The sequence below is a fragment of the Giraffa tippelskirchi genome, chromosome 6, assembly GCF_054371585.1.
Source record: "Giraffa tippelskirchi isolate mGirTip1 chromosome 6, T2T-mGirTip1v1.2.pri, whole genome shotgun sequence".
Lineage (NCBI taxonomy): Eukaryota > Metazoa > Chordata > Mammalia > Artiodactyla > Giraffidae > Giraffa > Giraffa tippelskirchi.
The window spans coordinates 95,438,133-95,453,562 of NC_137280.1; the positions used below are offsets into that span (position 1 = coordinate 95,438,133).

The 15,430-nt window shown below is 53.3% G+C and overlaps 1 protein-coding gene across 8 annotated transcripts in view; it reads right to left on the reverse strand.

Annotated features, from left to right (window-relative positions):
* KDM4B (lysine demethylase 4B) overlaps positions 1 to 15,430 on the reverse strand; it is a 119,981-nt gene that overhangs the window by 84,183 nt on the left and 20,368 nt on the right. For 5 of the 8 annotated variants that reach the window (XM_081499626.1, XM_081499624.1, XM_081499628.1 and 2 more), the window contains exon 2: positions 5,329 to 5,433. The exons of the other annotated variants lie outside the window; for them this stretch is intronic. The gene's annotated coding sequence lies outside the window, so the exon portion shown is untranslated. The remainder of the gene's footprint in view (positions 1 to 5,328; positions 5,434 to 15,430) is intronic. 8 annotated transcript variants of the gene reach the window in all.

The window sequence follows — 15,430 nt, forward strand, 5'->3', positions numbered from 1 at the left end:
TGTGGAAAACAGCCCGGCAGTTCCCCCAAAAGTTAAATGTGGCATTGACCACACAAGTCAGCAATCCTACTACTAAATATACACCCAAGAGAAACATATGTCCACACAAAAACTTATACACAGATGTCCACAGCAGCATGATTCACAGCAGCCAAAAGGTGGAATCACCTCAAGTGTCCATCAACAAATGAAGGTACACAAACCAGCCCCTCCACTCAGCAGCACGTCGGGAGTGTCACTCAGCCACAGAATGAAAGGAAGCCTTGACCCTTGCCACAGCGGGATGGACCTCGAAAATGTGATGCTTGGTGAGAGAAGCAGACCCAGAAGGACCCCAGAGGCTAAGGTCAGGTTTCCTTAGGGAGCGATGGAAATGTTCCCCAGTCAACTGTGGGGATGGCTGCAGGACTCTGAACACACACATCAAAATTATGTCTTTTAAATGGAAGAACTGGCTGGTAGGTGGAGTCAATCTCAATAAAGCTGCTACCCCCACCAAAAAAGAAACAGAGGTTGCTGTGGGGGAGAAGAAAAGAAGAAAGTTCTGCACTTGCAAAAATAAATATAACCTCTGGAGCCTGGCAAGATAGGCGACTAGAGCCCTCATCTCTTCAGCCCACAGGAGGGCTCCCCCAAACCTGAGCCCTCACCGCATGAAAGATGGAGGACACCCCCTGGGTCAGCCATGGAGGAGGTGTCTACAGGAGGTGTGAACTCCAGAGACGCTTGGTGGGTCCCCCCACCCCACCCCAGCTCTCAAAGCCCCTAGTAGGAAAGACTGTGCCCCTCTCTCCCCACTCCTCATCCTGAGGCTACGGGCAGAGCATCCATACAGGCCACAACCAGGGAGTTTAACACAAGCTAAATGCATAAACTGTCTGCTCTGTGAATTACTTCTCAATAAAGTGATTATCTCTTTTTAAAGTCATGTGTTCAGGAGACTCTGCATGACTCTACCTTCCTGAGGCCCCCCAGGCCCCCTGCAGCCCACCACCTGGGACGGAGGAGCAGGACCACACAGGAAGGGCATTTCCCGGCCGTCCTGGGCGGCTCCTCCTCACCAAGACACATCTGACAAGAGGGGGCACTGAGTCAGGTTGAAAGGGGATCCCCCACTCTCTAGGTCCCAGTGAGTCCAGCCCAGAGGGGCCCTCCTGTGCTGGCACCTCCCCCCAGTGGCCCTCAAACTTGGGGACTCATGGGCTGGGCCGTGGGGGTACTCTGGCTGCCCCCCATGAAGGTTGCCACCTCACTTGTGCTGCACCGCCCCTCCCAGGAGCAAAAGGCTCTCTGGATCTGGACCCCGGCCTGGGATAGGCACCCCCAGGAGCCCGGGTCAGTAGTGCGCGCTGAGCCTGAGCGCCTCAGGAAGGAGAGAGTGGGTGAGAGACACCCCAAGGGGTGGGCCTCCTGCAGCCAGGCACACTCTGTCCATCTGAGACCCAGGATTCGGACAAGAGATGATTGGCAGAGACGCCGCCTCCCCAGGAGACAGTCTAGTCTTTCTGACCCAGTGGGCCCTGGACTAAGGGTTTCTGAGGCTGATGGCAGATGTTGTCCAGGAACTGGACATTGGGAACCTGCAATTCTGGGCTTTGACAAAAATACAATACTCAGTGTGCGGGAAGGTACGTCCTCTGGAGAAAACGTAACCTCACAACACAGCTAAACCTTGAGGACTGCACTGTCTTTGAAAAAGATTCCGGGGCTCTCTGAGCACAATATGCCCCCACCCCGGAGGTGTCTCTCCCCCAGATCTCTCCCCTCTGCCCCTCCCTCTACCTGCTCCACCTGCTGCCAGGTAAAGCCCCAGCCTTCCTGGGACTTCTGGCCAGCCCTGGGCCTGCCCCCATCTCGGCTCAGCTCCTGCCACCAAAGCCCAGTTCTCAACAGGGGATGACAACCAGGGGCCCCTGAGCAGACTTGGGCCCAGGAGGAATGGCTGCCCCTCCAACAGGAGTCAAGACAAAACCCACCACGGAGGCAGAGCGTTATACTCCCAGCCCTGTTCCGACCCCCAATGGCCCACTGAGTGGGCCTGGCACTCTGTCATGTGTCCCTCGAACCTGCATACAGTTTCCCACTTCAACCTTCTCTGCCTGGAGCACCGACTACCACCTGGGTTCCCTGCACACCAGGCGTGCTCCCTGATCACACAGAGCCTGAAGTCCAGGGGGCACTCGGGGCCACTACCTGCTGCCCTTCCACATCCCCAGCCCATGTCAGAGAAACCTTTGCCCCCTCTGCTCCCTGGCCTGTGCAGCTGGATTGGGGGCGCAGGGTGCCGCCTCCATGCAGCAGGAGCACTAAGATGGGGGAGCACAGGCACCAGGGGCCCCTCAGAGGATGCAAGGACATGGCCTCAACCTGAATCCACCCCATGAAACTAGACTGAACCTGCTACAGGGCTGAGATGGACAAAGCGAGCAGAGCCCAGAGGCAGGAAGGTGGGAGGCCAAGGCCAGACGGGACTTGTGTGGGGACAGGGTGGGGGCGGGGGCCCCGAGCGCCAGGTTGGGTCCATCCTGACATTTATCTGAACGACGTCAAAACTGAAAGGCACAAAGGAAGAATGGCCCACAGCTCTGTGCATGCATTTCTGTCAGCTACCAAACAATCTCCACAAACCTAGGGGCTCCAACAGCGCAAATGTCCCTCCGAGTTGTGAGGGCCAGGAGTCCTGTGCAGATCTCTCATGAGCTGTGTGCCTTCTAGGGGGCTCCTGACTCTCCCAGCTTCTAGAGGCACCACCTCCCTGGCTTGGGCCCCTCCCTCCATCTTCACAGCCAGCAGTGCAGCATCCCCCGTCTCTCAGACTCTTTTCTCTGACCTCTGCCTCCATCACCAGGTCTCCTTCTCTGAACCCATCTCCCTCTTAGAAGGACTCCTGTGATGACGTCAGACAGCTCAGATAACCAGGGCTGAGCACCCATCTCCTGATCTTTAACATCGTCCCAGCCGCTGAGATCCTCTCACTATGTCAAGGAGCATCTTCACAGGTCCCATGGTTATGGCCTGGGCATCTTGGGGGGCACTATTCCATCTCCCTCAAACACCACAAGAAAAATCCATCACATAGGGCTTCCTTGGTAGGTCAGTGGCTAAGAATCTGCCTCGTGATGCAGGCAACACGGGTTGGATCCCTGGTCCTGGAAGATTCCACATGCTTCTGGACAGCTAAGCCCCATGAGACGCAACTACTGAAGTCCATGCACCCACACTCTATGCTCCGCAATGTGAAGCCCACGCTCTGCATCAAAGAGTAGCTCCCGCTCGCCGCAACTAGAGAAAACCATGCGCTCAGCAACCAAGACCCAGCGGGGCCAAAAATAAATTTTTTAAAAAGAGTATTAAAAAAAAATCTATCACAGAAAGAAATAAGTAACAGTCATCACACACCTGCCACCTGGGACTGCGGCTGTGAGGGACGACCTGGAAGGACAAGCACCTCTGCCCACTCGCTCAGACAAAAATTTCTAGAAAACCAGGAAGAGGACCAAGCAATACTCAGTGGTCTGCAATGCCGCACCCCCACCCCCGCTGTCCTCCCAGCACGCAGACACAGACAGCACCCCGGGCACAGAGCCTGGAGTCTCTCTCTGGCTGCAGAGCTGACTCACGGGCACAGCCTGAGGCCCCAGAAAGCCTTGGGAGCTGCTTCCAGCCACTCGTCCCCCACCCAGGTGACCTTGGCCTGCATCTTCACATTGGTACCAGTGCTCCTGCAGGCTGACTCACAGGGTACAAGGTTGTCACCTCATCAGTCCCCCTGCCACTCGGCTGAGCTGTGGGGAGGACTCAGGAAGTGTGAACCATAAGCTGGGCTGTGTGACACCCCAGGCAGAGGTCCTGCCCTGGAGCTCTATCCCCAGGAGGCCAGAGCGAGGGCAGTGCAGCTCTTGGGATCCCTGGTGGCCAGCCTCGGCCCGTCCTCCACGTTCCCAGAGCCCCTTGGCTGATCCCAGACCAAGCATGTACCACCCGGGAACAGCGAGGATCAGGCCCACACACTCAGAAGATGCTGTGGGGCCAGCAGCACTGGTCCACGGAAACCTCAATAAGCCATGTGGGGCAAAGCCCCGTGGATGGCGTGGTCGTGGTCACAACCTTGGGCAACTCAGGCAATAAGGGTGTCCTGGTTCAACACCCAGTCTTTCCACTTAAGCAACCCCCCATAAACTGCAGGCAGCAGGCAAATCAACAGTCACGTGTACCCTGGGGTCGGGGCCTTTGCTCAAAACGACAGGAGCAAACAAGAAACATTTATCTCATTTCTCCACTGAAAAACTTGGGCTAAGACCATCTTCTGCTCCTGATCTTCAGTATCTGTTTGAACTCTGAAAAAAAAAGCTCTCCTTGTCACGACCCTCTCAAGAGGATGTGCCCATCATGAGGCACCATTCAATCCCACCACCGTGAGAAGGGAGACATCAAAGAACAGATGCAGCTATGCACCAATAAAACCTTATTTACAAGAACAGACAGTGGGCCAAGGGGTCCTCAGGCCATACCCCAGACCCAGAGGCCTGACAGCTACCCTTTAAGGAGCAAAGCCTGCACGCCACCCCAAGGAGAGGGGAACCCGAGCTCCAGGGCCCAACTCCTGAGTTCCTAAATCATGGTAGAACACACAAGGCCATGTTCCAGTCCATGCTGGGCCCTCATCAGCCACGAGGCCTTGGTAGGAGCCCCCGGATAAGGTCAACACTGAACACGAGCCTTCCTCACTGTGGTCTGGAGCATGGGGCCACTCGTCCCACCCTGAGTCCTCCCCCCCCGTGGGTGCTGACCACAAGACGCTCAGGCTGCACCCTCTCCTGTCACCTGTGATACCCTCGGGCCACCTTCAGAGGCCACCCTCTGTGAACCCTCTGTCCCTGGTTAACTAGAAAAGTCCGGGAAAAGGTAGAAACCCTGGAGCTGAAACTCAGAAGCAGCTGGGCCACAGGATTCTTTTCAAAGCATTCAAAAAATTATCCTTCATTTTTAGAGACCCTCCCCTCCCCATGACTGGGGTGGGGTGAATATGCTCCTCGGTGAAGCCAGATATGGCATCCCGCCCAGGGACACGACACAGACAAGGCTGCTCGTCCTGAGCAAGCCTGGTGATGTCCCCTGAAACGCATGAGGCTTCTCAGGGCTTCTAGAAGTGAGGGGCCAACGTGCAGACACGGAGCCCATAGATGAACAGACCCACCCAGCAGAACCACCCTGAGGGGTCCGGGCTCCTCTTGGGGCATCAGATCCCTGGACACCCCAGGAACTCAGAACCAAGCAGGGCTGCCTTCTCCACCAGCAGCCCTGGGGACAGAACCACACACCACTTACTTCACGGTTTCTGGTCGGTCGTGGGTAGCGAGGCCACAGAGACAAACAGTCCAGTAAGTGGCTTCTCTTAGGGTTTCTGTTGGGTTTCAGCAATGGCGATGGTTTCTAAAACGCACAGAATAAAAGCACAGTGAACGAAACTGATGGCTGCTGGATCTCAACTCCAAATTATGCACCTCGCAGCTGCGTGTAGCCCGGGCATGCCTGCCTCTGTTTAGACGTTTCCAGGGACATGAAAATCCACAACCATGAGCACCTTCCCCCCAAGCCTCCCAAAAATGGCCCAGTCTACACTCAGCTCCTAAACATCAGCTGAGGACGTGAGGGGCTCCATGAACAATCACATCAGACCCAAGAAGCTTCTGGAAGCCTTAGGGTACAGGTACTCCTGGGAGATGTACACAAAGTCCTGCCTCCTCGGGAACCCCAAAGGCAGGGAAGGTGCCCCAGAAGGAGGACAGTTGTATGGGAACTGTCACGCGGTGACTGCCATCTACACCCCCAGGGGCAGCCGTTGTGCAGCTGAGACCCTCACGGAGCGCAGGGTCCCAATCACAGCACTCACAGCCGGGCTCAGGGACACTTGCTGAATGGACACAGAACAAGACTCCAAACGCGGGGTGTGGCCCCAGGGCCCCCAACAGTCTGGCCTCCCCGCCCCCACTTTCCAGACACCTGGGCTTGGGATCTGCCAGATCCTCCCTGCCACAGTGCCATTGCACATGTTGCCCAAGGCTGGACTGGTCGCTGGGGGCTGACCTTCTGGGCTGGGCAGCTAGGTTCTAGGGCCCTGGGGTCCTGGCTGCATGGAACTAGGTCCCCCGTACTTTCCTCAACTCAGCGGTAGCTTTAAATAGCATGAGTCCCACAAACACCATTTCAATAGACAATGCCTGTTGACGTTTTCTTATTTTAATTGGGTTACTAAAATTATTGGGCACAACCCACTAAATTGATTTCATGGTCTTCTGTATCTTTTTTTCTTGGCTGAGCCACGTGGCATGTAGAATCTTTGTTCCCTAACCAGGGAATGAAACCATGCCCCCTGCACTGGAAGTGTGGAGTCTTAACCACTGGCCTACCAGGGAAGTCCTAATTTAACTGCCTTCTAACAGGTCCCACCTCCGGGGCTGAAAGGCCACACCAAGCTGTGGAATTACCAGCCTCGGGTGCTTGCCGCCTCCTCTGAACCTGCTAAGCCGCCCATGGCAACATGAGATCCCAAGGGCTCCCTGGCCTCTCCTACTTGCCTGGCTGCCACCTGCCCCGCCAGCAACAAGAGCTGGTGTCTGGGGATTCAGTTACTCTGGCATCCCCCTCCCCGCCCCAACGCGGCTGTGCCTGGCGGAACAATGGCCCCCAAGCACACCCCATCCTGGTCCCCGGGAGCTGTGACTGTGCTCTCTTCAGTGGCAACAGACCGCAGACAGGATTAAGCATCTTGACATGGCAGATGCTCCTGGGTTATCGGGGGCCCAGTGTCACCCAAGAGTCCTTCGTAGAGGGAAGTGAGAGGGTCAGAGTCAGCAGAGGTCAGAGCGATGCGCTCTGAAGACAAGGGCCCACCAGCCGAGGATGTGGCGCCTCTTGAAGTTAGAAATGGAGAGGAACCGATTCACCCCTGGGGCCTCCAGGAGGAACACAGCCCTGCCTAGGCCTTGGTCTCAACCCAGTGAGACCCAGGTCAGACTTCCGGCCTCCAGGGAAGTGAGATGACAGACTCGTGTTGTGTTAAGCCACTGTGTCTGTGGTCATTTGTTAGAGCAGCAAAGAGAAACTGACCCGGCGGCTTCCATACACAGCCCCCTGACGATGGAGGAGGGGCCCTTTCACTCCCAGTGCCCACAGGCACCCCCCCCTTCACTCATGTCTAATGGACCATGTGTCTCCCCTGTCACTTGTCACTGTCTCTTGGCACTCTCTCCCCAGAGGACGATGACGACCCAGCAGCACGTTGGCAGTTAGGCAGAGACCACCTGAGCCTGTGGTCCTCGGCTTGACAGACCCCAGTCTATTGCTGCCTATGGCTGCAGGGTCACCGAGACCACGGGTCCTCCTGCCCTCATGCTCTAGGGGATGACAGCATTGACCCCAGGAGAGGAGGCTGGAAGCTCTGGGGCTGAGGACAAGGCTCAGTTCTCAGGCCACAGGCAAGGCAAGGCCTCTGTCCACCTGGACCTCTGTCCACACAGGGCTAGGCTCACCCACCCCTCTTGCTCCTACAATGGCTGAGGACACCGTGGCCAGCCTGTCACCACCAGGGGCTTGGCCTCCTTCCTGGCCACAGCCAACCTGGCAAAGGGGAGCCAGGGCTAAGGGATCAGAGGGGGCTTAAGTGTCGGCTGGGCATGGTGACTTCCTTCCAAAGGGACAGCACGGGAAGAGGGGAGGAGTGACTCTATAGTGGAGACACCTGGCCAGCATGACCTCAGCCCAGGGACCCAGGTCAACCCCAGCAGGAAGAAGCATATTGACGGAAGTCACCCCAAGATGAAGGATGAAACGGCCCCTCACCTGTGTCCTCCTCCCCACACCCAGCGCCCCAGTGTCACCGTGAGAGAAACACCAGACAAACTCCCACAGAGGGAAGTTATACAAAATCTCTGACCCCAGTCCTCCTCAGAGCTGTCAAGGGCATCAACAACAAGGAAAGACTGAGGACCACCAGAGCCCAGAGGAGCCTGAGGAGACGGGACATCTGAACATCGCAGGGGTCCTGATCAGGGTCCTGGGACAGAAGAGGACGCCAGGGAGACACGAGGCAAGCTGGATGAAGCAGGACCCTAGTCAACAAGAAAGTCTCCATAAGGTTCATGGATTGCCACAAACGTACTCACCTCATGTAATACAGGGTAACTGGAGACTGGGTGTTGGGGTCAAGGGTACGGGGAACTCGCCCTACCAGCCTCAATTTCTCTATAAATCTACAACTGTTTAAAAATTAAAGTCTAAGTAATGAAAAACAGAACAGAAAGGCCTGGTGTCTCCCGCTGCACAGGCTGGCAGGGCCAGAAAGCCTGTGCTGAAGACAGAACTCTGGGTAGACGGGGGTGTCCGGTAGGCGGGGGTAAGCAGCAAGGTGACGGGCTAGGCGGCGACCCCAGGCCTCAGACACCACCAGCTCGAAGAGGTGCGATCTGACCATTTCTCCTTTAAAAAGCGTCGTGCGGCGATTAGATGATGTTACTGTTGGAGGCACCCACCAAAGCCCCAGATGCTGATGGCTCCTCCTTCACCTCCTCCTCGCCCTCCGCACACGGCAGGCAGGTGGGGCCGGGAAGAAGCAGCAGCCCAGCTGTCCCTACGGGACCGGAACTGCCGCCGGCTGCTGGCATCTCTGGAGACCCCACAGGGGTACCTGGGCCCCTGGGCCTATACCAACTCTGGGCCACCCAGGGCTGGCCCTCAGGTGGAGCCACCCACACCACCCACATGACCTTGGAGCTGGGCCCAGGGTCTGAGAGACGACAAACGGACCAGCGTCTGTTGCCCAGAAAGGCAGGAACCCTGCGCCTCTGTGTTACCTGACCCAGGAGGGCTCAGGGCCCGATTCAGCCTGCTCCGCCCTCGGCCATGAGCCCTGAGAAGCTCTCAAAAGAGGTCTGGAGCTTCCTGTCACTCAGCCTGGCCTGCAGGGGCTCTGTGTGCCTATCACGGGGCAAGGAGGCCACCCAGAGCCTCCATCATCAAAGCAGCATGAACTCAAGGGCTTTTGAAAAATATACACAGAAAGATACAGAAATAAGCACAGATGTCCCCTATGCAGAGATTCATATTCACAGTTCTAGGCTGTGTGGACCCAAGGGCCCGGGAAGCCATGCCACCCACAGCACTGAACACATCAGCACCTAGATGTCGGCTTTTAAACACCCTCCCGTATAGCAGGAACCAGGGCTCCCTGGAGAAACAGTCAAGTGCAGGGCGGGGGCAGGGAAAATACAGGGTGAGCTAGAGCCCCTTGTGGGGGCAGGGAGGGTGCAAACACTCCTAAAAGATGGGGGCCCCCAACAACAAAAGTGAGGACAAGATGAACAGCTAGCATCCTAGACTGTAACCCACAGGATACTGTAAACACATGCCCATCTTTAGGTATGAAATTCAAAACGTAATGCAAAGGGGAAGAAGGGACAGCTGTCTTCTACAGAAGAATTCTAGTTCATAGGAACTGGAACCTGGTGGTCCAGTGGCTAAGACTCCAGGCTCCCAATCCAGGTGGGCTGGGTTTGATCCCTGGTCAGGGAACTACATCCCACATGCCGCAACTAAAGATCCTGCATGCCACAAGGACAATCGAAAATCTCAAGGGCTGCAACTAAGACCTGGCACAGCCAAGTCAATAAATATTAAAGGAAAAAAAAAGGTGTTCTAGCTCATAAATGCAGAAGGAATGCAGGCAACATAAACGCAATGCACCGTGGGATCCACACAGTGACCACTGCTGCCAGGAAAGTCCACGACGGACGCTGAAGTCGACATGCAAACATTGGATAAGAGACAGGTGCGCTGTCTCGAGGTCCCGGCAGGAAAACCTGAAACTGCACATCAGAGAATCCCGGCCAGGGACACCTTATCCAGGGGGAGAAGGCTGACCCCACAGGCAAGGAGACACATCAGCACATCACCCCAGGGCTGCTGCTGCTAAGTCGCGTCAGTCGTGTCCGACTCTGTGTGCCTCCCGCAAATGCACAACTTTCGTGTAACTGTGAGAAACCAAGCCAAGGTAAGGGATGCTACAAAACCCCCAAGCAGTGCTCTCCGGAAGTGTCAAGGTCACGACAGACAAGCAGACCGAGAAACAGCCTTGGCCCTGAGGAGTCTAAGGAGTCTGACACCTGTACTGCAGGGTCCCGGCTAGGGTCCTGAGCAGAAATGGGGCTGAGAGGTCAAGCCTTGGGATCCTAATCAAATCTGAAGTTATTATTATCACTTCTTCCGGTCATCTTTCTGCTGTTATGTCAGGTGTTAACATCCGGGAAGGGTGGCTGAAAGGAACACAGGGAACTCTCCGTACTGTCTTTGTAACATTTCAATGCCTCTCAAATTATTTCAAAATAAAGTATCAAAAGCACACACACAAAAAAACTTTAAAAACACAACCACCTCTATCTCCTTCCTCTGAAGCTCACTGCACAGCGGGTCTTAGCTGGAAGAGGAGAGCCTGGCTGTCAAAAGATCCAAACCTCTAAGAAAAGCAGAAGCCAGCTGACACCAGCCTGCAGTCCAGTTTCAGGGCCGATTAAAGACCGAACCTGCTGAACACGAGTTTCTGGTGCTTCCTGTTTGACAGACCTGAAAAGCTAGCATTTACATCAGCCTTCACATCCTGGGAAAAGAGCCTCTCATGTACAGATATCTCACCAGATCCTCTGTGTCCTTATGGACAACAAAATGCCCCTGCAGAAGTGGCGATGTCTTAGAGAGGAGGTGGGTCCCCTGGGTTGTCTGGATCCCCACTAGGGAGGCTCTCATCTCATCACCCGGAGGCATAAGAACTGTATTGTTTCTCTTTAACGTCCACCCTTGAGACTAGATGTAAAATAATTTGGGGGATTTCCCTGGTGGTCCAGTGGGCTAAGACTCCACACTCCCAAAGCACCCTGGGCAGCCAAATAAATTAATGATAAAATAAAATAACTTGGGGTGACAATGCCAGCAAATCCGGAAAACTCAGCAGTGGCCACAGGACTGGAAAAGGTCAGTTTTCATTCCAATCCCAAAGAAAGGCAATGCCAAAGAATGCTCAAACTACTGCACAATTGCACTCATCTCACACGCTAGTAAAGTAATGCTCAAAATTCTCCAAGCCAGGCTTCAGCAATACATGAACTGTGAACTTCCAAATGTTCAAGCTGGTTTTAGAAAAGGCAGAGGAACCAGAGATCAAATTGCCAACATCCGCTGGATCATCGAAAAAGCAAGAGAGTTCCAGAAAAACATCTATTTCTGCTTTATTGACTACGCCAAAGCCTTTGACTGTGTAGATCACAATAAACTGTGGAAAATTCTGAAAGAGATAGGAATACCAGACCATCTGATCTGTCTCTTGAGAAACCTGTATGCAGGTCAGGAAGCAACAGTTAGAACTGGACATGGAACAACAGACTGGTTCCAAATAGGAAAAGGAGTACGTCAAGGCTGTATATTATCACCCTGCTTATTTAACTTTTATGCAGAGTACATCAAGAGAAACGCTGGGCTGGAAGAAGCACAAGCTGGAATCAAGATTGCTGGAAGAAATATCAATAACCTCAGATATGCAGATGACACCACACTTATGGCAGAAAGTGAAGAAGAACTAAAGAGCCTCTTGATGAAAGTGAAAGAGGAGAGTCAAAAAGTTGGCTTAAGGCTCAATGTTCAGAAAAATAAGATCATGGCATCTGGTCCCATCACTTCATGGGAAATAGATGGGGAAACAGTGGAAACAGTGTCAGACTTTATTTTTTGGGGCTCCAAAATCACTGCTGATGGTGACTGCAGCCACGAAATTAAAAGACGCTGACTCCTTGGAAGGAAGGTTATGACCAACCTAGATAGCTTATTTAAAAGCAGAGACATTACTTTGCCAACAAAGGTCCGTCTAGTCAAGGCTATGGTTTTTCCAGTGGTCATGTATGGATGTGAGAGTTGGATGGTGAAGAAAGCTGAGCACCAAAGAATTGATGCTTTTGAACTGAGGTGTTGGAGAAGACTCTTGAGAGTCCTTTGGACTGCAAGGAGATCCAACCAGTCCATCCTAAAGGAGATCAGTCCTGGGTGTTCATTGGAAGGACTGATATTGAAGCTGAAACTCCAATACTTTGGCCACCTCATGCAAAGAGTTGACTCATTGGAAAAGACCCTAATGCTGGGAAGGATTGGGGGCAGGAGGAGAAGGGGACAAGAGAGGATGAGATGGTTGGATGGCATCACTAACTCGATGGACATGGGTTTGGGTAAACTCCGAGAGTTGGTGATGGACAGGGAGGCCTGGCATGCTGCGATTCATGGGGTCGCAAAGAGTCGGACACGACTGAGCGACTGAACTGAACTGAACTGGGGTGACAAAGCCACAGTGATTAAGACAATGTGGTCCCAGCCTCAGAATGGACAGAGAACTCAGTGGACGAGAGTGGACAGTCCAAAAATAAACATGTCAAGTTAGCTGGTTTTCAATGAGTTTGCCAAGACTGTCCAAGGGGTGAAGAGCAGTCTTTTCCACGACAGTGCTGGGACAAGTGGATGTCCACGTGCCAAAGAATGAAGCTGGACCCCTACCTCATACCACAGACAGAAACTAACTCAAAATTAACTCACAGGTTTAAATGTTAGCGTGAAAACTCTGAGAAGAAAACACATGAATTAATCTTTGTGACCTGGGATTAGACAATGGTGTCTAGATATAACAGCAAAAGCTGCTGCTAACTGCTGCTAAGTCGCTTCAGTCGTGTCCGACCCTGTGCGACCCCATGGACTGTAGCCTACCAGGCTCCTCCGTCCATGGGATTTTCCAAGCAAGAGTACTGGAGTGGGGTGCCATTGCCTTCTCCGAACAGCAAAAGCACAAGTGACTAAAGAAAAAAATTAACAAACTGACTTTGTGCTTCAAAGGACATAATCAAGGTGAAAACAACCCACAGGAGAGGTGAAGATATCTGCAAACCTTAGATCTCAAAAGGAACTTGCTTGCATCCAGAATATATAAAGCGCTCTTACAGTTCAACAACAAAGACAAATAATCTGATTCACAAGCAGGTAAAGGACTTAAATGGACCCTTCCTGGAAGGAGATCTACAAGCAGCCAACAAGGACCTGAGAAGACGCTAGATGCTACAGCAATGGAGCCAAGGACAAAAAGAAGCTACACCCCAGAGGCGGCCTCTGGAGCCCACTCCTGGGTGGCAGAGCTTCACACAGTTTCACAATCACACTTCCCATGGTACATCCTTCCCTACTCTCTAGAGACCACAGCGGGGCTCTGGGGACCAGCACAGATCCCCAGAGGCCTGGTCCCAACCCATCACATCACCTGGAGCGAGTTCCTAATCCTAAGCTTCAGATTCCTTGTCTCTCAAGTGGGGCACCACGGCCTGCTCATGGTGTTGACCACAGACAGAGGCACCCGAGAATCCTGGCGCAAGGTACACTCTCGTAAATGGCAGCTGTCCTGGGCCATGTCACCTAGGAGCCTCAGCAGGACCAGGAAGGCAGATCCGATGACATGCCCCCAGGACCTCTCCCAAGGGCAGTCTGGCAACATCTCTTTTTTAAAAAAAAATACCCCCACCCTCCTTCCAGCAGGCTGCCCTCAGGCCTTCATGACCTGGACACACGGCCTCCCTGTCCACCCTGGCTCCTCTGCAGGACCGGCCCCAGGAGGGCTGGGAGCTCAAGGGCCTGGTGACTGGGGGTGGGGAGGGTGTTAAAAAACAGACTTCTAAGCGAGCACCAGAGAAGGCAATGGCACCCCACTCCAGTACTCTTGCCTGGAAAATCCCATGGACGGAGGAGCCTGGTAGGCTGCAGTCCATGGGGTCTGAAGAGTCGGACACGACTGAGCGACTTCACTTTCACTTTTCACTTTTGTGCATTGGAGAAGGAAATGGCAACCCACTCCAGTGTTCTTGCCTGGAGAATCCCAGGGATGGAGGAGCCTGGTGGGCTGCTGTCTATGGGGTTGCACAGAATCGGACATGACTAAAGCGACTTAGCAGCAGCAGCAAGCGAGCACCAGGCCCGGATTTCGTGGGCCCAAAACACAGGGAAGTGACCCACCAAGTCCTGAGGGACACACAGCACGTGTGCTGCAGGCCGCAAAGGGAGGTACGTGCAGCTTTCTAGAGGGTGACCTCCTCCGGGGACTAGGGGTGAGGTCACAGGTCAGGTGGCGGGGGAGGCAGGGTGGCATCTCAAAGCACTGGGGAAGGATGGAATTTAAACAATGGGGCTGGGACGGGGGCCCACCACTGGGAAAAGGGTCAAGTCAGATCCACAAGGAATGAGGATCCACACAAGCATGGACAGAAAACACGGAGGAAACCTCACGGAGGAAAAGGCCTTCCAACAACAGCTCAAAATCCAGAGGCAATAGAAGAAAAGATTCAGGTGCCTCCCTGGCAGTCCAATGGTTAAGACTGCACTTCCAATGCAGGGGGCGCGAGTTCAATCCCTGGCTGGGGACCTAAGATCCCACACACCACTCAGTGCAGCCAAAAGAAAAAACAAAAGATTCGTAAATTTTACTATCTCAAAAAAAATTTAAACCACTATTAAAAAGTCAAAATGCACCCAGGAAACTGAGATTACATGTTTGTAATACATGCTACAAAGGGCTAAGACATATTATTACTAAGTTTACAAACTTAGGGGGAAAGGGCACAAATCCAACTGAAAACTGAGTGAAAAGCATCAATAGACTATTCACAGAAAAGATATCAAACTGGCTTTTCACACATTAGGTGATGCTCAACCTCACTCCTCATTTTTGGAAATGCCAATTGAAACTACACGGAGACTCTGGTACTGACGGCTCAGGACAGGTCTGTTCTAAACAGAACAGAGCCCCCTGCTGGTGAGGCTGAGGCCCAGACCCTCTCAGTGCTGCGGGAGGAACAAACCCATCAGCCCTCCTGGGAGGGACCCTGGTGGATGCTAACACCTGTGCTTATCTTTTGACCCAGAGAACCCACTGTGGCACTTTTCATGAATGAGAAAATATACATGGGACTTCCCTGGAGGTCCAATGGTTAGGACTCTGCACTTCCACTGCTGAGGGAGTAGGCTCAATCCCTAGTCAGAGAACTAAGATCCCGCAAGCCATGCTGCATAGCCAAAAAAAAAAAAAAAAAATGTCTGCTCTTCTGAGACATAAGCTAATGAAATGGTTCCTGAGGAGGGAGGGGGGCTGACATCTCTCCAGACACCTTTCTGCACAGTTCTGACTTTGAACCATGCTATGTCTCACATACTGAATGAAAGAGGGAATGAATGAAATCAACAAGAACTGGGGTGGACAGGAATCCTACAGTGAAATACAAACAGAAGAAAATCAAACTGAATTTCAAGCAAATAACACAACCACAAGGATAAGGAAAAGGGATAACTGGCCCATGTGGCTTTTAAA